Source organism: Oncorhynchus nerka, linkage group LG13 (assembly GCF_034236695.1).
Source record: "Oncorhynchus nerka isolate Pitt River linkage group LG13, Oner_Uvic_2.0, whole genome shotgun sequence".
NCBI lineage: Eukaryota > Metazoa > Chordata > Actinopteri > Salmoniformes > Salmonidae > Oncorhynchus > Oncorhynchus nerka.
In genome coordinates, this window is record NC_088408.1 from 11,170,999 (window position 1) to 11,196,805 (window position 25,807).

The 25,807-nt window shown below is 45.3% G+C and overlaps 1 pseudogene; it reads right to left on the bottom strand.

The window, feature by feature from the left end:
- Positions 1-25,807, bottom strand: part of LOC115140370 (ryanodine receptor 3-like) — a 310,457-nt pseudogene that overhangs the window by 97,863 nt on the left and 186,787 nt on the right.

Sequence of the window (25,807 nt, forward strand, 5' to 3'; positions counted from 1 at the left end):
CTGTCTCTCTGCCCCCTCTCTTTATCTCTATCTCTCTCCCTTTCTGTCTCTCTGACCCCCCTTTCTCTATCTCTCTCCTTTCTGTCTCACTGCCCCCCTTTCTCTCTCTCCCCTTTCTGTCTCTCAGGCCCTCTCCATCTTTATCTCTATCTCTCTCCCTTTCTGTCTCTCTGCCCCACCCCCTCTCTTCTCTCTCTCTCTCCCTTTCTGTCTCTCTGCCCCCCCTCTTTCTCTCTCTCTCTCTCCCTTTGTCTCTCTGGCCCTCTCCATCTTTATCTCTATCTCTCTCCCTTTCTGTCTCTCTGCCCCCCCCCTCTTTCTCTCTCTCTCCCTTTCTGTCTCTCTGCCCCCCCCCCTTTATCTCTCTCTCTCCCTTTCTGTATCTCTGGCCCTCTCCATCTTTATCTCTATCTCTCTCCCTTTCTGTCTCTCTGCCCCCTCTTTATCTCTATCTCTCTCCTTTTCTGTCTTTCTGGACCTCTCCCTCTTTATCTCTCTCCCCTTCTGTCTCTCTGCCCCCCCCTCTTCATCTCTATCTCTCTTCCTTTCTGTCTCTCTGGCCCTCTCCCTCTTTATCTCTATCTCTCTCCCTTTCTGTATCTCTGCCGCCCTCTCTTTATCTCTATCTCTCTCCCTTTCTGTCTCTCTGCCCCCCCCTCTTTCTATCTGACATACCGTTGCTGAAGACAGCGAAGCGGAGGAAAGACAGATATCTCTCTCCCTCTATGGGGTTCCAGCCAATGTCAGGATATCCTTTAGCCAGGAGCATGACACAGCTCTGCAGCCCACAGCCTGCCAGGTAGGTTACCACCTGAATACAGAAACACTTTGGTGAGTCCTTCAGCACTCTACTACACAGTCCTTCCTAACTCAGATCCGCTCTCCAGAAATGTGCACTCATCACTCAACTCGGTCATGTCAGAATCAGGGACTGTCAGTGAGTCCACTCTCCAGCCTGCCTGTTCAAGTTGAACAAATGCATTTCATTTTTCACTGGAGCGACTCGGACTGGATTTGGAGCGGCAGGAGTTTGGGCAGGTGAAGTCGAGGGATGTGTATTATATAATGTGGCAGGTGAAGGTGAGGGATGTGTATTATATAATGTCTCAGGTGAAGGCGAGGGATGTGTATTATATAATGGACAGGTAGAGGTGAGGGATGTGTATTATATAATGTGACAGGTGAAGTTGAGGGATGTGTATTATATAATGGACAGGTGAGGTCGAGGGATGTGTATTATATAATGGACAGGTGAGGGTGAGGGATGTGTATTATATAATGGACAGGTGAAGTCGAGGGATGTGTATTATATAATGGACAGGTGAAGGTGAGGGATGTGTATTATATAATGGACAGGTGAAGGTGAGGGATGTGTATTATATAATGGACAGGTGAAGGTTAGGGATGTGTATTATATAATGTTGCAGGTGAGGGATGTGTATTCTATAATGTGGCAGGTGAAGGTGAGGGATGTGTATTATATAATGTCTCAGGTGAAGGCGAGGGATGTGTATTATATAATGGACAGGTAGAGGTGAGGGATGTGTATTATATAATGTGACAGGTGAAGTTGAGGGATGTGTATTATATAATGGACAGGTGAGGTCGAGGGATGTGTATTATATAATGGACAGGTGAGGGTGAGGGATGTGTATTATATAATGGACAGGTGAAGTCGAGGGATGTGTATTATATAATGGACAGGTGAAGGTGAGGGATGTGTATTATATAATGGACAGGTGAAGGTGAGGGATGTGTATTATATAATGGACAGGTGAAGGTTAGGGATGTGTATTATATAATGTGGCAGGTGAGGGATGTGTATTCTATAATGGGCAGGTGAAGGTGAGGGATGTGTATTATATAATGTCTCAGGTGAAGGCGAGGGATGTGTATTATATAATGGACAGGTAGAGGTGAGGGATGTGTATTATATAATGTGGCAGGTGAAGGTGAGGGATATGTATTATATAATGGGCAGGTGAAGGTGAGGGATGTGTATTATATAATGGGCAGGTGAAGGTGAGGGATGTGTATTATATAATGGACAGGTGAAGGTGAGGGATGTGTATTATATAATGTGGCAGGTGAAGGTGAGGGATGTGTATTATATAATGGACAGGTGACAGGGATGTGTATTATATAATGACAGGGAGGATGTGTATTATATATGGGGCAGGTGAAGGTGAGGGATGTGTATTATATAATGGGCAGGTGAAGGTGAGGGATGTGTATTATATAATGTATTATATACAGGTGAAGGTGAGGGATGTGTATTATATAATGGACAGGTGAAGGTGAGGGATGTGTATTATATAATGGACAGGTGATTATATAATGCGAGGGATGTGTATTATATAATGGGGCAGGTGAAGGTGAGGGATGTGTATTATATAATGGACAGGTGAAGGTGAGGGATGTGTATTATATAATGTGGCAGGTGAAGGAAGGGGTGAGGGATGTGTATTATATAATGGACAGGTGAAGGTCGAGGGATGTGTATTATATAATGGACAGGTGAAGGTGAGGGATGTGTATTATATAATGGACAGGTGAAGGTGAGGGGTGTGTATTATATAATGGACAGGTGAAGGTGAGGGATGTGTATTATATAATGGACAGGTGAAGGTGTGTATTATATAATGGACAGGTGATGAGGGATGTATTATATAATGGACAGGTGAAGGTTAGGGATGTGTATTATATAATGGGCAGGTGAGGTGAGGGATGTGTATTCTATAATGGACAGGTGAAGGTGAGGGATGTGTATTATATAATGTCAGGTCAGGTGAAGCAGGTGAGGATGTGTATTATATAATGGACAGGTGAGAGGGATGTGTATTATATAATGGACAGGTGAAGGGATGTGTATTATATAATGGACAGGTAGAGGTGAGGGATGTGTATTATATAATGTGGCAGGTGAAGGTGAGGGATATGTATTATATAATGGGCAGGTGAAGGTGAGGGATGTGTATTATATAATGGGCAGGTGAAGGTGAGGGATGTGTATTATATAATGGACAGGTGAAGGTGAGGGATGTGTATTATATAATGTGGCAGGTGAAGGTGAGGGATGTGTATTATATAATGGGGCAGGTGAAGGTGAGGGATGTGTATTATATAATGGACAGGTGAAGGCGAGGGATGTGTATTATATAATGGGGCAGGTGAAGGTGAGGGATGTGTATTATATAATGGACAGGTGAAGGCGAGGGATGTGTATTATATAATGGGACAGGTGAAGGCGAGGGATGTGTATTATATAATGGGGCAGGTGAAGGTGAGGGATGTGTATTATATAATGGACAGGTGAAAGTGAGGGATGTGTATTATATAATGTGGCAGGTGAAGGAAGGGGTTGTGTATTATATAATGGACAGGTGAAGGTGAGGGATGTGTATTATATAATGGGCAGGTGAAGGTGAGGGATATGTATTATATAATGGACAGGTGCAGGTGAGGGGTGTGTATTATATAATGGACAGGTGCAGGTGAGGGATGTGTATTATATAATGTGGCAGGTGAAGGAAGGGGATGTGTATTATATAATGGACAGGTGAAGCAGGGATGAATATAATGGGTGAAGGGAGGGATGTGTATTATATAATGTGGGTGAGGGATGTGTATTCAGGTGAAGGTGAGGGATGTGTATTATATAATGGACAGGTGAAGGCGAGGATGTGTAGGGTGAAGGTGTATAATGTCTCAGGTGAAGGTGAGGGATGTGTATTATATAATGTCTCAGGTGAAGGCGAGGGATGTGTATTATATAATGGACAGGTAGAGGTGAGGGATGTGTATTATATAATGTGACAGGTGAAGTTGAGGGATGTGTATTATATAATGGACAGGTGAGGTCGAGGGATGTGTATTATATAATGGACAGGTGAAGGAAGGGGTTGTGTATTATATAATGGACAGGTGAAGGTGAGGGATGTGTATTATATAATGGACAGGTGAAGGTGAGGGATGTGTATTATATAATGTGGCAGGTGAAGGAAGGGGTTGTGTATTATATAATGGACAGGTGAAGGTGAGGGATGTGTATTATATAATGGACAGGTGAAGGTGAGGGATGTGTATTATATAATGTGGCAGGTGAAGGTGAGGGATGTGTATTATATAATGGGCAGGTGAAGGTGAGGGATGTGTATTATATAATGGACAGGTGAAGGTGAGGGATGTGTATTATATAATGTGGCAGGTGAAGGTGAGGGATGTGTATTATATAATGGGGCAGGTGAAGGTGAGGGATGTGTATTATATAATGGACAGGTGAAGGTGAGCGATGTGTATTATATAATGGGCAGGTGAAGGTGAGGGATGTGTATTATATAATGTGGCAGGTGAAGGTAAGTGTATTATATGTGTATTATATAATGTACAGGTGAAGGTGAGGGATGTGTATTATATAATGGGGCAGGTGAAGGTAAGGGATGTGTATTATATAATGTGTCAGGTGAAGGTGATGTGGCAGGTGAAGGTGAGGGATGTGTATTATATAATGTGGCAGGTGAAGGTGAGGGATGTGTATTATATAATGGACAGGTGAAGGTGAGGGATGTGTATTATATAATGTGGCAGGTGAAGGTGAGGGATGTGTATTATATAATGGACAGGTGAAGGTGAGGGATGTGTATTATATAATGGGCAGGTGAAGGTGAGGGATGTGTATTATATAATGTGGCAGGTGAAGGTGAGGGATGTGTATTATATAATGTGGCAGGTGAAGGTGAGGGATGTGTATTATATAATGGGCAGGTGAAGGTGAGGGATGTGTATTATATAATGTGGCAGGTGAAGGTGAGGGATGTGTATTATATAATGTGACAGGTGAAGGTGAGGGATGTGTATTATATAATGTGTCAGGTGAAGGTGAGGGATGTGTATTATATAATGTGGCAGGTGAAGGTGAGGGATGTGTATTATATAATGTCTCAGGTGAAGGTGAGGGATGTGTATTATATAATGTGGCAGGTGAAGGTGAGGGATGTGTATTATATAATGTGGCAGGTGAAGGTGAGGGATGTGTATTATATAATGTGGCAGAGTGACCGACAGTGTGTCTCCCACCTTCTCAAGGTCAGGCTCCTCCAGAGCGAGGGCCAGGCTGTTGTTGTCCATCACTGAAGACGCTGCTACGTCCAGGGGAGTAGAACCCCTCATTGCTGGGGAGGCTGAGGAGACAATGGAAGAAAACTAAAACATGTCATTTCCTGCCTCTTGTCTTGAGAAAGGCCACTCGGCAGAAACGTCAACTGTCATGTTCACTATTGTGGACATGGAATAAACGATACAAGAGCACTTTATTTTTGACACCCACTAAATCTCTCAATTGTAATAAGAGGCAGGGGAGAGACAGACAGACAGGAAACGTCACGCACATTCCTGTTCTACCAGCAGGGGGCAGTGTCTCTGCATCTCTTAAACTGCATACCATTTATACCATTACATCAAATCCTGATGCACTTTCTACTTCCAACCTCCCAGCCAGCCATTGATTTGGTTACCACCCATTAGTGCTGGGGAGTCTGTCTGTAGGGGCCAGTGTATAGTTAGGGGATGAATAAGATGTGAGGAACATTTTTTTTGTGACACATTTAGTACAGTCAGCATATAATATTAGTGCTTTGAAATCAATATCAAACTATTTAGAACCGTTGCTGCCAAAAGGGCAGTAGCATAAATTACAACGATTTGATTCGAAACACAAACATGGAGATGATTTGAATGTGTGCCCATTAAGTGCTGTTATCTTGAAAAGCCTTTCAGGTCAGGTGTTCATGTCAGCAGCTTTTCGTACATTAATTGTCCTCAGCATATCAGCGCTATAAAACAATTTTAAATCAATTTGAAAAGCTTTAGCATCAATTACAACCATTTGCTTCTAAGCCCATAGAGAATAGTATATGAGGGTGATTTGCATAGAGAACAGTATATGAGGGTGATTTGCATAGAGAACAGTATATGAGGGTGATTTGCATAGAGAACAGTATATGAGAGTGATTTGCATAGAGAACAGTATAAGAGGGTGATTTGCATAGAGAACAGTATATGAGGGTGATTTGCATAGAGAACAGTATAAGAGGGTGATTTGCATAGAGAACAGTATAAGAGGGTGATTTGCATAGAGAACAGTATATGAGGGTGATTTGCATAGAGAACAGTATAAGAGGGTGATTTGCATAGAGAACAGTATATGAGGGTGATTTGCATAGAGAACAGTATAAGAGGGTGATTTGCATAGAGAACAGTATATGAGGGTGATTTGCATAGAGAACAGTATATGAGGGTGATTTGCACAGAGAATAGTATATGAGGGTGATTTGCATAGAGAACAGTATATGAGGGTGATTTGCATAGAGAACAGTATATGAGGGTGATTTGCATAGAGAACAGTATAAGAGGGTGATTTGCATAGAGAACAGTATAATAGGGTGATTTGCATAGAGAACAGTATATGAGGGTGATTTGCATAGAGAACAGTATAAGAGGGTGATTTGCATAGAGAACAGTATAAGAGGGTGATTTGCATAGAGAACAGTATAAGAGGGTGATTTGCATAGAGAACAGTATATGAGGGTGATTTGCATAGAGAATAGTATAAGAGGGTGATTTGCATAGAGAATAGTATATGAGGGTGATTTGTATGTGCCCATTACGTGCTATGATCTTGAGAATGAGACATCTCCTATCACTCACATCTCCTATCACTCACAGTAAGGTCAGCAGCTATTCCTCACAGTCCAACCCTAGTGAGTCATCACTCTATGCACTGCATCCCTAAATAACCCCATCACCCTGTACTCTCTATCCCTCTCTCTCTCTCTTTCATTCCAGATCTCCTTCTCTCCATCTCTCCCTTTCTTGATTGCTCTCTATGCTACCTTTTCCCATCTCTCTCTCACCTTCCCTTCTCCATCACTCTCTCACCTTCCCTTCTCCCCTAGTGAAGGGGACAACTGAGTCCCCTAGTAAAAGGGACAGTCACTACCCCAGTCACTACCCCTGTCACTGCCCCAGACCCAGTCACAGCCCAGCCCCAGTCACTGCACCAGCCACAGGGACAAAAGCCAAACTGTGTCCTCTCATTCTCTCATTCCATCACTTCTCTCCTCTCTATATACTTCTAACTCTCCCTCATTTGCCTTGCTAGCAGGAACAACAGAACAGAGTGTTTCTTCTCCCACTCTCTGTCACCCGCTATCTGATTGTCATTGTCCCAGTACCATTCCTCCCCTCTGTCTCTTCTGTCCCAGAGCTCCTCGGGGAAGACAGAGCTCATGCAGTGTTTTGTCCCACAAACAGAGGGGACATTATTACTAACCCAGGTCAGGTCCATAACCCAGACCAGGCCGATAACCCAGGCCAAGCCCATAACCCAGGTCAGGTCCATAACCCAGACCAGGCCGATAACCCAGGCCAAGCCCATAACCCAGACCAGGCCGATAATCCAGGCCGATAACCCAGGTCAGGCCCATAACCCAGGTCAGGCCGATAAACCAGGTCAGGTCCATAACCCAGACCCGGCCGATAACCCAGGTCAGGCCCATAAACCAGACCAGGCCGATAACCCAGGCCAGGTCCATAACCCAGGTCAGGCCCATAAACCAGGCCAGGTCCATAACCCAGGTCAGGCCCATAACCCAGACCAGGCCGATAACCCAGGTCAGGCCGATAACCCAGGTCAGGCCCATAACCCAGACCAGGCCGATAACCCAGGCCAAGCCCATAACCCAGACCAGGCCGATAATCCAGGCCGATAACCCAGGTCAGGCCCATAACCCAGGTCAGGCCGATAACCCAGGTCAGGTCCATAACCCAGACCCGGCCGATAACCCAGGTCAGGCCCATAAACCAGACCAGGCCGATAACCCAGGCCAGGTCCATAACCCAGGTCAGGCCCATAAACCAGGCCAGGTCCATAACCCAGGTCAGGCCGATAACCCAGGTCAGGCCGATAACCCAGGTCAGGCCCATAACCCAGACCAGGCCGATAACCCAGGCCAAGCCCATAACCCAGACCAGGCCGATAATCCAGGCCGATAACCCAGGTCAGGCCCATAACCCAGGTCAGGCCGATAACCCAGGTCAGGTCCATAACCCAGACCCGGCCGATAACCCAGGTCAGGCCCATAAACCAGACCAGGCCGATAACCCAGGCCAGGTCCATAACCCAGGTCAGGCCCATAAACCAGGCCAGGTCCATAACCCAGGTCATGCCCATAACCCAGACCAGGCCGATAACCCAGGCCAAGCCCATACTGCTGTTGTTTGTTTTCTGTGCACTGTCTCTCTCTCTGCCACCATTCCCTCTCTCCTCTCTTACATATGTATGTCCTCTCTCACTATGTCCTAATTCATACCCTTCTTGTTAGGAGAACAGTGACAGAGGCTGCTGGGGTGCCCTCTCTCTCTCTCTCTCTCTCTCTCTCTCTCTCACCTTCCTTCCTTCACTCCCCCTCTCTCTCTCTCTCTGAGCCACCTTCCCCTCTCTCCTGTTACCCACCCAGTCCGACAGAGCTGTTCTCCAGTAGGCTGCTGGGGTGCCCTCCCTCCCTCCCTCCCTCCCTCCGAGCCACCTTCCCCTCTCTCCTGTTACCCACCCAGTCCGGCAGAGCTGTTCTCCAGTAGGCTGCTGGGGTGCCCTCCCTCCCTCCCTCCCTCCCTCCCTCCCTCCGTTCCCCTCTCTCCTGTTACCCACCCAGTCCGACAGAGCTGTTCTCCAGTAGTCTGCTGGGGTGCCCTCCCCCCTCTCTGATCCACCTTCCCCTCTCTCCTGTTACCCACCCAGTCCGACAGAGCTGTTCTCCAGTAGTCTGCTGGGGTGCCCTCCCTCCCTCCCTCCCTCTCTGATCCACCTTCCCCTCTCTCCTGTTACCCACCCAGTCCGACAGAGCTGTTCTCCAGTAGTCTGCTGGGGTGCCCTCCCTCCCTCCCTTTCTGAGCCACCTTCCCCTCTCTCCTGTTACCCACCCAGTCCGACAGAGCTGTTCTCCAGTAGTCTGCTGGGGTGCCCTCCCCTCCCTCCCTCCCTCCCTCTCTGATCCACCTTCCCCTCTCTCCTGTTACCCACCCAGTCCGACAGAGCTGTTCTCCAGTAGTCTGCTGGGGTGCCCTCCCTCCCTCCCTCTCTGAGCCACCTTCCCCTCTCTTCTGTTACCCACCCAGTCCGACAGAGCTGTTCTCCAGTAGGCTCCTGGGGTGCCCTCCCTCCCTCTCTGATCCACCTTCCCCTCTCTCCTGTTACCCACCCAGTCCGACAGAGCTGTTCTCCAGTAGTCTGCTGGGGTGCCCTCCCTCCCTCCCTCTCTGAGCCACCTTCCCCTCTCTCCTGTTACCCACCCAGTCCGACAGAGCTGTTCTCCAGTAGGCTGCTGGGGTGCCCTCCCTCCCTCCCTCCCTCCCTCCGAGCCACCTTCCCCTCTCTCCTGTTACCCACCCAGTCCAGCAGAGCTGTTCTCCAGTAGGCTGCTGGGGTGCCCTCCCTCCCTCCCTCCCTCCCTCCCTCCGAGCCACCTTCCCCTCTCTCCTGTTACCCACCCAGTCCGACAGAGCTGTTCTCCAGTAGTCTGCTGGGGTGCCCTCCCTCCCTCTCTGATCCACCTTCCCCTCTCTCCTGTTACCCACCCAGTCCGACAGAGCTGTTCTCCAGTAGTCTGCTGGGGTGCCCTCCCTCCCTCCCTCCCTCTCTGATCCACCTTCCCCTCTCTCCTGTTACCCACCCAGTCCGACAGAGCTGTTCTCCAGTAGTCTGCTGGGGTGCCCTCCCCCTCCCTCCCTTTCTGAGCCACCTTCCCTCTCTCCTGTTACCCACCCAGTCCGACAGAGCTGTTCTCCAGTAGTCTGCTGGGGTGCCCTCCCTCCCTCCCTCTCTGAGCCACCTTCCCCTCTCTTCTGTTACCCACCCAGTCCGACAGAGCTGTTCTCCAGTAGGCTCCTGGGGTGCCCTCCCTCCCTCTCTGATCCACCTTCCCCTCTCTCTGTTACCCACCCAGTCCGACAGAGCTGTTCTCCAGTAGTCTGCTGGGGTGCCCCCTCCCTCCCTCCTCTGAGCCACCTTCCCCTCTCTCCTGTTACCCACCCAGTCCGGCAGAGCTGTTCTCCAGTAGGCTGCTGGGGTGCCCTCCCTCCCCTCCCTCCCTCCTCCCTCCCTCCCTCCCTCCCTCCGAGCCACCTTCCCCTCTCTCCTGTTACCCACCCAGTCCGACAGAGCTGTTCTCCAGTAGTCTGCTGGGGTGCCCTCCCTCCCTCTCTGATCCACCTTCCCCTCTCTCCTGTTACCCACCCAGTCCGACAGAGCTGTTCTCCAGTAGTCTGCTGGGGTGCCCTCCCCTCCCTCCCTCCCTCTCTGATCCACCTTCCCCTCTCTCCTGTTACCCACCCAGTCCGACAGAGCTGTTCTCCAGTAGTCTGCTGGGGTGCCCTCCCTCCCTCCCTTTCTGAGCCACCTTCCCCTCTCTCCTGTTACCCACCCAGTCCGACAGAGCTGTTCTCCAGTAGTCTGCTGGGGTGCCCTCCCTCCCTCCCTCTCTGAGCCACCTTCCCCTCTCTTCTGTTACCCACCCAGTCCGACAGAGCTGTTCTCAGTAGGCTCCTGGGGTGCCCTCCCTCCCTCTCTGATCCACCTTCCCCTCTCTCCTGTTACCCACCCAGTCCGACAGAGCTGTTCTCCAGTAGTCTGCTGGGGTGCCCTCCCTCCCTCCCTCTCTGAGCCACCTTCCCCTCTCTCCTGTTACCCACCCAGTCCGACAGAGCTGTTCTCCAGTAGTCTGCTGGGGTGCCCCCTCCCTCCCTCCCTCTCTGAGCCACCTTCCCCTCTCTTCTGTTACCCACCCAGTCCGACAGAGCTGTTCTCCAGTAGGCTCCTGGGGTGCCCTCCCTCCCTCTCTGATCCACCTTCCCCTCTCTCCTGTTACCCACCCAGTCCGACAGAGCTGTTCTCCAGTAGTCTGCTGGGGTGCCCTCCCTCCCTCCCTCTCTGAGCCACCTTCCCCTCTCTCCTGTTACCCACCCAGTCCGACAGAGCTGTTCTCCAGTAAGTAGCTGAGATGGTCAAACATGGCCTTCTGGTTCTGTCGGCTGATACGACAAAAGTAACACAGGAACCGACAGCAGCTGGCAACCATCTTGGGGAAGGCTATCTCCTAAAAAGAGAGAGGGAAACATCACTTTTAACCATGTAATATACTGAACAAAACTATAAAAACAACATGCAAAGTGTTGGTCCCATGTTTCATGAGCTGAAATAAAAGATCCCAGAAATGTTCCATACACACAAACCTTATTTCTCTCAAATCTGGGCACAAATTTGTTTACGTCCCTGATAGTGAGCATTTTTCCTTTGCCAAGATATTCCATCCACCTGACAGGTGTGGCATACCAAGAAGCTGATTAAACAACATGATCATCACACATGTGCACCTTGTGCTGGGGACAATAAAAGGCTGATTTAAAATGTGCCTTTTTTGTCACACTACACAATGTCACAGATCTTTCAAGTGTTGAAGGAGCGTGCAACTTGCATGCTGACAGCAGGAATGTCCACCAGAGCCGTTGCCAGAGAAATGAATGTTTATTTCTCTACCATAATCTGCCTCCCACGTCATTTTAGAGAATTTGGCAGTTGGTCCCCCCGGGCTCACAACAACAAACCACATGTAACCACGCCAGCCCAGGACCTCCATACCTGGCTTCTGTAGGATCATCTGAGACCAGCCACCCAGACAGCTGATGAAACTGGGGAGTATTTCTGTCTGTAATAATGCCCTTTGTGGCAAAAAAACTAATTCTGATTGTGTGGGCCTGGCTCCCCATTGGGTGGGCATATGCCCTCCCAGGCCCATCCGTGGCTGTGCCCCTGCCCAGTCATGTGAAATCCATAGATTAGTGCATAATGACTTTACAGTGCATTTTAATTGACTAATTTCCTTATATGAACTGTAATTCAGTAAAATCGTTGAAATTGTTGCATGTTGCGTTTAAATTTTTGTTCAGTATAGAATATTACATTATTAGTCTATTTGTTATGACAGAAAAAAAATATATTGTTTCTCTTATGTTAACCCCCCCAGAAAACTAGTGCCAAGTAACTTTTATTTAATTTAAAGCTTTAATATTGCAGATAGATTTGTGGCCGAAAATCTGAAAGTAACTTGTCAATGGGAGACTGTGTCTGTTTGAGATCACAAGTTAGAATGGAGCTCATGTCATGTTATTGAATCAACATCGTTGAAAACAGCCCCCCCCCTCCCCCCCTCCTCAGCTCAAAGGACCTTTGACAACATTACAAGACAGTCCTTCACAACAAACTGTAAATCTGACATATGCTTAAACCTGCTTACAAGCAATGACTTTGGTGGTCCATATGGGGCACTGAATACACACACACACACACACACACACACACACACAAAGACACACACACACAAAGACACACACACACACACACACACAAAGACACACACACACACACACACAAACACACACACACACACACACACACACACACACACACACACACACAAAGACACACACACAAAGACACACACACACACACACACACACACACAAAGACACACACACACACACACAAAGACACACACACACACACACACACACACAAAAGACACACACGCACACACACAAAGACACACACACACACACACACACACACACAACACACACACACACACACACAAAGACACACACACAAAGACACACACACACACACACACAAAGACACACACACACACACATACACACACACACGCACACACACAAAGACAAAGACACACACACACACAAAGACAAACACACACACACACACATACACACACACAAAGACACACACACACACACACACACACACACACACACACACACACAAAGACACACACACACACACACACACACACACACACACACACACACACACAAAGACACACACACATACACACACACACACACACAAACAACACACACACACACACACACAAAGACACACACACACACAAAGACACACACACAAAGACACACACACACACACACACACACACACACACACACACACACACACACACACACACACACACACACAAAGACACACACACAAGACACACACACACACACACACAGACACACACACACACACACACACACACAAAAGACACACACACACACACACACACACACACACACACACACACAAAAGACACACACACACACACACACACACACACACACACACACACACAAAAGACAAAGACACACACACACACACAAAGACACACACACACACACACACAAACAGACACACACACACACACACACACACACACACACACACACACACACACAAAAGACAAAGACACACACACACACACAAAGACACACACACACAAAGACACACACACACACACAAAGACACACACACACACACACACACAAAGACACACACACACACACACACACACACGCTGTAAACGACCTGGACAGATCAAGTATCGGCCAACAGTGCAGGAATTCATGTTACTGGTCCTGACTAATGAGATTGCCAACCAGATTTGACGGCTTGCGGTAGGTCTGTTTGTCTGTCACTCAGGCTGTCTGGGGATGCATGGCATTGTTCAGCTCATGCTTGGCTGCTGGCACACACAGACAGTATTAAATCATACCCCAGTCTTATAGCACACCCCAAAAAGGACTGGCATGAGAGTCCCTGCTCCTCTACCCCTCACATCACATTACCAAACCTGTACCGTCTCCAATCCTCTCCTGGACATCCAGCACCCCTCTACCTACCCTTACCCCCCTTACATGTCCTGCCCAACTCCCCTGTATCTCCTTACTCTCTCCTTCTGAGTACTGAGTGGTTGATCTTGGGTAGGATCCCTATATGTGCTGATAGCTAGGCCTCAACATACTTTCCTGGGATCATGTTACAGATAAACCTGACAGTACAGCGCCTGTATGGCTGTTAACATCACAGCTATTTGGATCTCCTTGGGATCTCCTTGGGATCTCCTCGGGGCGGCAGCGTAGCCTAGTGGTTAGAGCGTTGGACTAGTAACCGGAAGGTTGCGAGTTCAAACCCCCGAGCTGACAAGGTACAAATCTGTCATTCTGCCCCTGAACAGGCAGTTAACCCACTGTTCCCAGGCCGTCATTGAAAATAAGAATGTGTTCTTAACTGACTTGCCTGGTTAAATAAAGGTAAAATTAAATTTAAAAATTTAAAAAATTGGGATGCCCTTGGGATGCCCTTGGGATCTCCTTGGGATGCCCTTGGGATCTCCTTGGATTCTTCCCAGACAAACAGTAGTCCTACACTTGGAAAAAATTATAATAAAATATACTGTGTTATGGTATGGGCAGCTGTTAATCAATTCATGAATAGATAATAGATTCATAGCTTCATAGACTGGAGTTAGAAAGGTTGCCCCCTACTTTGAAAGGACAGGAAGTGTTAGCTGTGTACTTGACCAGGCATTCCACATTTAACCCCACCTAGATTTGAACAGCGAAATATCAAGATGTTTTTCGGTCTAATATGTAAAAACAAGCATTTAAATATGTTTTATTCAAAAAGGGTAAACCGGATATTTTCACTTCCCGACATGTACCGTTTTCATTCGGAAAACAAAGGATCAAAATGTACACGGACCGTAATCTTAGGTGCCACTGTTTCTCAGGCTGATACAGAGAGACTCATCCATGCTTTATTTACAAGCAGGCTTGACTACTGTAATACTCTCCTGTCTGGTCTACCCAAGAAAGCCATCGGTCAACTAGAAATCATAGAGAACGCTACAGCTCGGGTTCTGACCAAGACCAGACAGAGAGCACACATTACATTATCAGTTTTAAAGTCTCTGCACTGGCTGTCTGTGAGTTTAAAGACTCTTCTATTGGTTTTAAATCAATCCACGATTGTGCACCACAATACATATCAGACATGCTTTTAAGTTTTGTACCCAGTAGGTCGCTCAGGTCCTCTGGCCTTCTAACTTTCCCAAAGCCTAGGACCAAGAGGCATGGAGAGACAGCCGTTAGTTACTATTCCCCCTGCCTCTGGAATAGCCTGCTAGAGAACCTGAGGGGGACCAAGAGGCATGGAGAGGCAGCCTTTAGTTATTATGCCCCCAGCCTTTAGTTACTATGCCTCCAGCCTTTAGTTATTATGTCCCCAGCCTTTAGTTACTATGCCCCATCCTTTAGTTACTATGCCCCCAGCCTTTAGTTACTATGCCTCCAGCCTTTAGTTACTATGCCCCCAGCCTCTAGTTACTATGCCCCCAGCCTTTAGTTACTATGCCCCCAGACTTTAGTTACTATGCCCCCAGACTTTAGTTACTATGCCCCCTGCCTCTGAAATAGCTTATCAGAGAACCTGAGGGGGACCAAGAGGCATGGAGAGGCAGCCTTTAGTTACTATTCCCCCTGCCTCTGGAATAGCCTGCTAGAGAACCTGAGGGGGACCACGACGCATGGAGAGGCAGCCTTTAGTTATTATGCCCCCAGCCTTTAGTTACTATGCCTCTAGCCTTTAGTTACTATGCCCCCAGCCTTTAGTTACTATGCCCCCAGCCTTTAGTTACTATGCCTCCAGCTTTTAGTTACTATGCCCTCAGCCTTTAGTTACTATGACCCCAGCCTTTAGTTACTATGTCCCCAGCCTTTAGTTACTATGCCCCCAGCCTTTAGTTACTATGCCCCCAGCCTTTAGTTACTATGCCCCCAGCCTTTAGTTACTATGTCCCCAGCCTTTAGTTACTATTCCCCCAGCCTTTAGTTACTATTCCCCCAGCCTTTAGTTACTATGCCCCCAGCCTTTAGTTACTATGCCCCCAGGCTTCAGTTACTATGCCTCCAGCCTTTAGTTACTATGCCCCCAGCCTCTAGTTACTATGCCCCCAGCCTTTAGTTACTATGCCCTCAGCCTTTAGTTAATATGCCCCCAGCCTTTAGTTACTATGCCCCAGCCTTTAGTTACTATGCCCCCAGCCTTAGTTACTATGCCCCCAGCCTTTAGTTACTATGCCCCCAGCCTTTAGTTACTATGCCCCCAGCCTTTAGTTACTATGCCCCAGCCTTACTATGCCCCCAGCCTTTAGTTACTATGTCCCCAGCCTTTATTACTATGCCCCCAGCCTTTAGTTACTATGCCCCCAGCCTTTAGTTACTATGTCCCCATTCTTTAGTTACTATGCCCCCAGCCTTTAGTTACTATGCCCCCAGCCTTTAGTTACTATGCCCCCAGCCTTTAGTTACTATGCCCCCAGCCTTTAGTTACTATGCCCCCAGCCTTTAGTTACTATGCCCCCAGCCTCTGGAATAGCCTGCCAGAGAACCTGAGGGGGGAAGAAACTGTGGACATTTTCAAAAAGATCATAAAACACACCTTTTTCCTCAGGGATATATATATTTTTTTTGCCTTTTAGTTTTAAATTGTTATTCTTTAGTTTTTTCATCTTCTTATTTTTCTTGTGTAGTAAATATTTTTATTTTATTTTCATTGTTTATTTATTTATTTATTTCTGTGAAGCGCATTGTGTTGCATTCGTGTCTGAAATGTGCTATTTAAAAAAAGCTTTATTTGATGAGAAAGGATTTAAACATTTTGATTCAACTCATGAATTATATTGAATGTATCTATGTTCCCGTTTATATCTTTATGTATTCACATAAGTCCAGTACCTTAACTAGACGAGGAGAGAATATATCTTTAGACTAATGAGTTACAGTACCTGTGACTTGTCTGCTCTTTAGACTAATGAGTTACAGTACCTGTGACTTGTCTCTTTAGACTAATGAGTTACAGTACCTGTGACTTGTCTCCTCTTTAGACTAATGAGTTACAGTACCTGTGACTTGTCTCTTTAGACTAATGAGCTACAGTACCTGTGACTTGTCTCTTTAGACTAATGAGTTACAGTACCTGTGACTTGTCTCCTCTTTAGACTAATGAGTTACAGTACCTGTGACTTGTCTGTTTAGACTAATGAGTTACAGTACCTGTGACTTGTCTCTTTAGACTAATGAGCTACAGTACCTGTGACTTGTCTCTTTAGACTAATGAGTTACAGTACCTGTGACTTGTCTACCTGTGACTTGTCTGTTTAGACTAATGAGTTACAGTACCTGTGACTTGTCTCTTTAGACTAATGAGTTACAGTACCTGTGACTTGTCTCTTTAGACTAATGAGCTACAGTACCTGTGACTTGTCTCCTCTTTAGACTAATGAGTTACAGTACCTGTGACTTGTCTCTTTAGACTAATGAGTTACAGTACCTGTGACTTGTCTCTTAATGACTAACCTGTGACTTGTTAGACTAATGAGTTACAGTACCTGTGACTTGTCTCCTCTTTAGACTAATGAGTTACAGTACCTGTGACTTGTCTCCTCTTTAGACTAATGAGTTACAGTACCTGTGACTTGTCTCTCTTTAGACTAATGAGTTACAGTACCTGTGACTTGTCTCTTTAGACTAATGAGTTACAGTACCTGTGACTTGTCTCTTTAGACTAATGAGTTACAGTACCTGTGACTTGTCTCTTTAGACTAATGAGTTACAGTACCTGTGACTTGTCTCTTTAGACTAATTTAGACTACTTGTCTCCTCTTTAGACTATGAGACTTGTCTCCTCTTTAGACAATGAGCTACAGTACCTGTGACTTGTCTCCTCTTAGACTAATGAGTTACAGTACCTGTGACTTGTCTCTTTTAGACTAATGAGTTACAGTACCTGTGACTTGTCTCTTTAGACTAATGAGTTACAGTACCTGTGACTTGTCTCCTCTTTAGACTAATGAGTTACAGTACCTGTGACTTGTCTCTTTAGACTAATGAGTTACAGTACCTGTGACTTGTCTCCTCTTTAGACTAATGAGTAACAGTACCTGTGACGTGTCTCCTCTTTAGACTAATGAGTTACAGTACCTGTGACTTGTCTCCTTTTAGACTAATGAGCTACAGTACCTGTGACTTGTCTCCTCTTTAGACTAATGAGTTACAGTACCTGTGACTTGTCTCTTTAGACTAATGAGTTACAGTACCTGTGACTTGTCTCCTCTTTAGACTAATGAGTTACAGTACCTGTGACTTGTCTCCTCTTTAGACTAATGAGTTACAGTACCTGTGACTTGTCTCTTTAGACTAATGAGTTACAGTACCTGTGACTTGTCTCTTTAGACTAATGAGTTACAGTACCTGTGACTTGTCTCTTTAGACTAATGAGCTACAGTACCTGTGACTTGTCTCCTCTTTAGACTAATGAGTTACAGTACCTGTGACTTGTCTCTTTAGACTAATGAGTTACAGTACCTGTGACTTGTCTCCTCTTTAGACTAATGAGCTACAGTACCTGTGACTTGTCTCTTTAGACTAATGAGTTACAGTACCTGTGACTTGTCTCCTCTTTAGACTAATGAGTTACAGTACCTGTGACTTGTCTCCTCTTTAGACTAATGAGTTACAGTACCTGTGACTTGTCTCCTCTTTAGACTAATGAGTTACAGTACCTGTGACTTGTCTCCTCTTTAGACTAATGAGCTACAGTACCTGTGACTTGTCTCTTTAGACTAATGAGTTACAGTACCTGTGACTTGTCTCTTTAGACTAATGAGTTACAGTACCTGTGACTTGTCTCTTTAGACTAATGAGTTACAGTACCTGTGACTTGTCTCTTTAGACTAATGAGTTACAGTACCTGTGACTTGTCTCCTCTTTAGACTAATGAGTTACAGTACCTGTGACTTGTCTCCTCTTTAGACTAATGAGTTACAGTACCTGTGACTTGTCTCTTTAGACTAATGAGTTACAGTACCTGTGACTTGTCTCCTCTTTAGACTAATGAGTTACAGTACCTGTGACTTGTCTCTTTAGACTAATGAGTTACAGTACCTGTGACTTGTCTCTTTAGACTAATGAGTTACAGTACTTGTGACTTGTCTCCTCTTTAGACTAATGAGTTACAGTACCTGTGACTTGTCTCCTCTTTAGACTAATGAGCTACAGTACCTGTGACTTGTCTCCTCTTTAGACTAATGAGTTACAGTACCTGTGACTTGTCTCTTTAGACTAATGAGTTACAGTACCTGTGACTTGTCTCTTTAGACTAATGAGTTACAGTACCTGTGACTTGTCTCCTCTTTAGACTAATGAGTTACAGTACCTGTGACTTGTCTCTTTAGACTAATGAGTTACAGTACCTGTGACTTGTCTCCTCTTTAGACTAATGAGTAACAGTACCTGTGACGTGTCTCCTCTTTAGACTAATGAGTTACAGTACCTGTGACTTGTCTCCTCTTTAGACTAATGAGCTACAGTACCTGTGACTTGTCTCCTCTTTAGACTAATGAGCTACAGTACCTGTGACTTGTCTCTTTAGACTAATGAGTTACAGTACCTGTGACTTGTCTCCTCTTTAGACTAATGAGTTACAGTACCTGTGACTTGTCTCCTCTTTAGACTAATGAGTTACAGTACCTGTGACTTGTCTCTTTAGACTAATGAGTTACAGTACCTGTGACTTGTCTCTTTAGACTAATGAGTTACAGTACCTGTGACTTGTCTCTTTAGACTAATGAGCTACAGTACCTGTGACTTGTCTCCTCTTTAGACTAATGAGTTACAGTACCTGTGACTTGTCTCTTTAGACTAATGAGTTACAGTACCTGTGACTTGTCTCCTCTTTAGACTAATGAGCTACAGTACCTGTGACTTGTCTCTTTAGACTAATGAGTTACAGTACCTGTGACTTGTCTCCTCTTTAGACTAATGAGTTACAGTACCTGTGACTTGTCTCCTCTTTAGACTAATGAGTTACAGTACCTGTGACTTGTCTCCTCTTTAGACTAATGAGTTACAGTACCTGTGACTTGTCTCCTCTTTAGACTAATGAGCTAGACAGAGTACCTGTGACTTGTCTCTTTAGACTAATGAGTTACAGTACCTGTGACTTGTCTCTTTAGACTAATGAGTTACAGTACCTGTGACTTGTCTCTTTAGACTAATGAGTTACAGTACCTGTGACTTGTCTCTTTAGACTAATGTCTCCTGTGACTTGTCTCCTCTTTAGACTAATGAGTTACAGTACCTGTGACTTGTCTCCTCTTTAGACTAATGAGTTACAGTACCTGTGACTTGTCTCTTTAGACTAATGAGTTACAGTACCTGTGACTTGTCTCTTTAGACTAATGAGTTACAGTATCTGTGACTTGTCTCCTCTTTAGACTAATGAGTTACAGTACCTGTGACTTGTCTCCTCTTTAGACTAATGAGCTACAGTACCTGTGACTTGTCTCCTCTTTAGACTAATGAGTTACAGTACCTGTGACTTGTCTCCTCTTTAGACTAATGAGTTACAGTACCTGTGACTTGTCTCTTTAGACTAATGAGTTACAGTACCTGTGACTTGTCTCTTTAGACTAATGAGTTACAGTACCTGTCTGTCTCAGCAGGCTGACTTGTCTCTTTAGACTAATGAGTTACAGTATCTGTGACTTGTCTCCTCTTTAGACTAATGAGTTACAGTACCTGTGACTTGTCTCCTCTTTAGACTAATGAGCTACAGTACCTGTGACTTGTCTCCTCTTTAGACTAATGAGTTACAGTACCTGTGACTTGTCTCCTCTTTAGACTAATGAGTTACAGTACCTGTGACTTGTCTCCTCTTTAGACTAATGAGTTACAGTACCTGTGACTTGTCTCCTCTTTAGACTAATGAGCTACAGTACCTGTGACTTGTCTCCTCTTTAGACTAATGAGTTACAGTACCTGTGACTTGTCTCCTCTTTAGACTAATGAGCTACAGTACCTGTGACTTGTCTCCTCTTTAGTCTAATGAGCTACAGTACCTGTGACTTGTCTCCTCCCAGCACGTTGACCATCACCTCCATGACAGTCTCATGCATCCCCAGGACTCTCATTAGGTTGGGGTGCTGGTAGAACACCTTGTTGTTCATTATGTCACTGCAAACACACAGAGGCCAGCTAATTATCTGAGCTAACAGTTGTTTTATAGTTGAACTAAACCAGATCAAACAACCTTAGTGTGTGTGCATTGAGCAATACTGTAGATGTATGGATCACTACAGTAATATTAAATGCACACACACACATACCCTCCACTCCTCTCTCACCCCAGTCCGTCGATCATGAGTTTCTCCTCTTCTTTCCCCATGCGTACAGACAGTAGTGATCTGATCTGGCCCAGAGAGGCCAGGAGGTTGACACAGTCCTGTACTGACACAGCAGAGATGGTGTAACCTGGTAATGGTAAGAGACTAAAGTTATATTTACAATCTGTATGGCTTTGGCTGTGTTTAACTGCAATTGTCTTACGAAAGATGAACAACAAAATAGTAAAAGATAAGACTCTGGACGATTAGGTCAAACTATCAGAATCATTCTCGGTGTCACGTGATTGACGTGACACAAGGATCAAGTACATACTCTTCTTCATGGCCCTGAGCAGCGCTCCGATGCCGTCGTACTGACGTCTCAGCAGGCTGAACATCACACGAACCAGCTCTGGGTCCTGGATGCTGCACTCCTGAGCCCAGCTAGCCATGGTCTGGCTGATCAACTCCTTCAGGTTGGCTGAGGGGAGATACCAGAGTTTTACACATACAGATATTATAGATAGATACAGTGCATGACTGAGCCCAGCTAGACGTTGTCCTTCAGGTTGGCTGAGGGGAGATACCAGAGTTTTACACATACAGATATTATAGATAGATACAGTGCATGTCTGAGCCCAGCTAGACATTGTCCTTCAGGTTGGCTGAGGGGAGATACCAGAGTTTTACACATACAGATATTATAGATAGATACAGTGCATGACTGAGCCCAGCTAGACGTTGTCCTTCAGGTTGGCTGAGGGGAGATACCAGAGTTTTACACATACAGATATTATAGATAGATACAGTGCATGACTGAGCCCAGCTAGACGTTGTCCTTCAGGTTGGCTGAGGGGAGATACCAGAGTTTTACACATACAGATATTATAGATAGATACAGTGCATGTCTGAGCCCAGCTAGACGTTGTCCTTCAGGTTGGCTGGAGAAAGAAGGAATTAATGACTATTTCAAATTTAGTCAATATGTGTATTCTCCACATCCTGTGAGTTACAACTCTTTTACTCTCTAGGGCTCCTATTTTATTTTTGCAATATGCCATTTGCTTTAAGAAAATGGCTGTACTTCTGCCATGGGGAATCAGTGGTTGATTAGGCTGAGGGAAGAGGTGACGACTATGTGTGCATACAGATGAACCGTGGAGATGCAGTCCTCCTCATCATGCCCATCCAAGAAAGATTGATAATAGTCTGTCTCTCGGTTATTATGTTAAGCTTTTTTGGGGGGGGCTGTAAGATCCAAGGTGTGTACACTCTTAGAAAAAAAACATGCTGTATAGAAACTAGAATAGTTCTTTGGCTGTCCCATTAAATAACCTTTTGAAGAACCCGTTTGGTTCCAGGTAGAACCCTTTTGGGTTCCATGAAGAACCCTTTCTACAGAGGGATCTACATGGAAACAAACATTATTATTCAAAGGGTTCTCCTATGGGGAAACCTTTTTTCTATGAGTGTAGATTTAACTGATACGAAGTCATGTTATGTTTCACCACAATAGGAATGTTGTACAGGAGCCGAGGGAAGAGCAGGACATATGAAATGCGTCATTTCCAGGGTTGGTAGAAGGATGTAGTTCTACTGATCAGCTGAGTCAAGTTTCAAGTTGCATTTGTCACACACACACACACATGTACAAAGAAATGCTTAACTTGCACGCCCTACCCAACAGTGCAGTATTCAAAATAGTATAACTAATGAGAAATAAGGGTCAAAGCCAGTACCAAATGTTCAATGTGAGGGGATACTGGAATATTGAGGTAGATATGTACATGTAGGCAGGGATACTGGAATATTGAGGTAGATATGTACATGTAGGCAGGGATACTGGAGTATTGAGGTAGATATGTACATGTAGGCAGGGATACTGGAGTATTGAGGTAGATATGTACATGTCGGGAGGGATACTGAAATATTGAGGTAGATATGTACATGTAGGCAGGGATACTGGAGTATTGAGGTAGATATGTACATGTCGGGAGGGATACTGGAATATTGAGGTAGATATGTACATGTCGGGAGGGATACTGAAATATTGAGGTAGATATGTACATGTAGGCAGGGATACTGGAGTATTGAGGTAGATATGTACATGTCGGGAGGGATACTGGAATATTGAGGTAGATATGTACATGTCGGGAGGGATACTGGAATATTGAGGTAGATATGTACATGTCGGGAGGGATACTGGAATATTGAGGTAGATATGTACATGTCGGGAGGGATACTGAAATATTGAGGTAGATATGTACATGTAGGCAGGGATACTGGAATATTGAGGTAGATATGTACATGTAGGCAGGGATACTGGAGTATTGAGGTAGATATGTACATGTAGGCAGGGATACTGGAGTATTGAGGTAGATATGTACATGTAGGCAGGGATACTGGAGTATTGAGGTAGATATGTACATGTAGGCAGGGATACTGGAGTATTGAGGTAGATATGTACATGTAGGCAGGGATACTGGAGTATTGAGGTAGATATGTACATGTAGGCAGGGATACTGGAGTATTGAGGTAGATATGTACATGTAGGCAGGGATACTGGAGTATTGAGGTAGATATGTACATGTAGGCAGGGATACTGGAGTATTGAGGTAGATATGTACATGTAGGCAGGGATACTGGAGTATTGAGGTAGATATATACATGTAGGCAGGGATACTGGAGTATTGAGGTAGATATGTACATGTAGGCAGGGATACTGGAGTATTGAGGTAGATATGTACATGTAGGCAGGGATACTGGAGTATTGAGGTAGATATGTACATGTAGGCAGGGATACTGGAATATTGAGGTAGATATGTACATGTAGGCAGGGATACTGGAGTATTGAGGTAGATATGTACATGTAGGCAGGGATACTGGAGTATTGAGGTAGATATGTACATGTAGGCAGGGATACTGGAGTATTGAGGTAGATATGTACATGTAGGCAGGGATACTGGAGTATTGAGGTAGATATGTACATGTAGGCAGGGATACTGGAGTATTGAGGTAGATATGTACATGTCGGGAGGGATACTGGAGTATTGAGGTAGATATGTACATGTAGGCAGGGATACAGGAGTATTGAGGCAGATATGTACATGTAGGCAGGGATACTGGAGTATTGAGGTAGATATGTACATGTAGGCAGGGATACTGGAGTATTGAGGTAGATATGTACATGTAGGCAGGGATACTGGAGTATTGAGGTAGATATGTACATGTCGGGAGGGATACTGGAGTATTGAGGTAGATATGTACATGTAGGCAGGGATACTGGAGTATTGAGGTAGATATGTACATGTAGGCAGGGATACTGGAGTATTTAGGTAGATATGTACATGTAGGCAGGGATACTGGAGTATTGAGGTAGATATGTACATGTAGGCAGGGATACTGGAGTATTGAGGTAGATATGTACATGTAGGCAGGGATACTGGAGTATTGAGGTAGATATGTACATGTAGGCAGGGATACTGGAGTATTGAGGTAGATATGTACATGTAGGCAGGGATACTGGAGTATTGAGGTAGATATGTACATGTAGGCAGGGATACTGGAGTATTGAGGTAGATATGTACATGTAGGCAGGGATACTGGAGTATTGAGGTAGATATGTACATGTAGGCAGGGATACTGGAGTATTGAGGTAGATATGTACATGTAGGCAGGGATACTGGAGTATTGAGGTAGATATGTACATGTAGGCAGGGATACTGGAGTATTGAGGTAGATATGTACATGTAGGCAGGGATACTGGAGTATTGAGGTAGATATGTACATGTAGGCAGGGATACTGGAGTATTGAGGCAGATACAGTGGCTTGTGAAAGTATTCACCCCCTTGGCATTTTTCCTATTTGGTTGCCTTTACAACCTGGAATTAAAATAGATTTTTTGGGGGTTTCTATCATGTTTGTATCATTTGATTTACACTACATGCCTACCACTTTGAAGATTCAAAATATGTTTTATTGTGAAACAAGTGTTGCTTTAGCAGTATGCTTAGGGTCATTGTCCTGCTGGAAAGTGAACCTCCGTCCGTCTGAAATCTCTGGAAGACTGAAACAGGTTTCCCCCAAGAATTTCCCTGTATTTAGCGCCATCCATCATTCCTTCAATTCTGACCAGTTTCCCATACACTGCCGATGAAAAACATGGTGTTGGTGTTCTCAGGTTGATGAGAGGTGTTTGGTTTGCGCCAGACATAGCATTTTCCTTGATGGCCAAAAAGCTCAATTCTAGTCTCACCTGACCAGAGTACCTTCTTCCATATGTTTGGGGAGACTCCCACATGCCCTTTGGCGAACACCAAACATGTTTGCTTATTTTGTTTTTTAAGCAATGGCTTTTTTTTTGCCATTCTTCTGTAAAGCCCAGCTCTATGAAGTGTACGGCTTGGCTTAAAGTGGTCCTCTGTACAGATACTCCAATCTCAGCAGTGAGGCTTTGCAGCTCCTTCAGGATTATCTTTGGTCTCTTTGTTGCCTCTCAGATTAATGCCCTCCCTGCCTTGTCCGTGAGTTTTGGTGGGCAGCACTCTCTTGGCTGGTTTGTTGTGGTGCCATATTCTTTCCATTTTTTAATAATGGATTTAATGGTGCTCCGTGGGATGTTCAAAGTTTCTGATATTTTTTATAACCCAACCCTGATCTGTACTTCACCACAACTTTG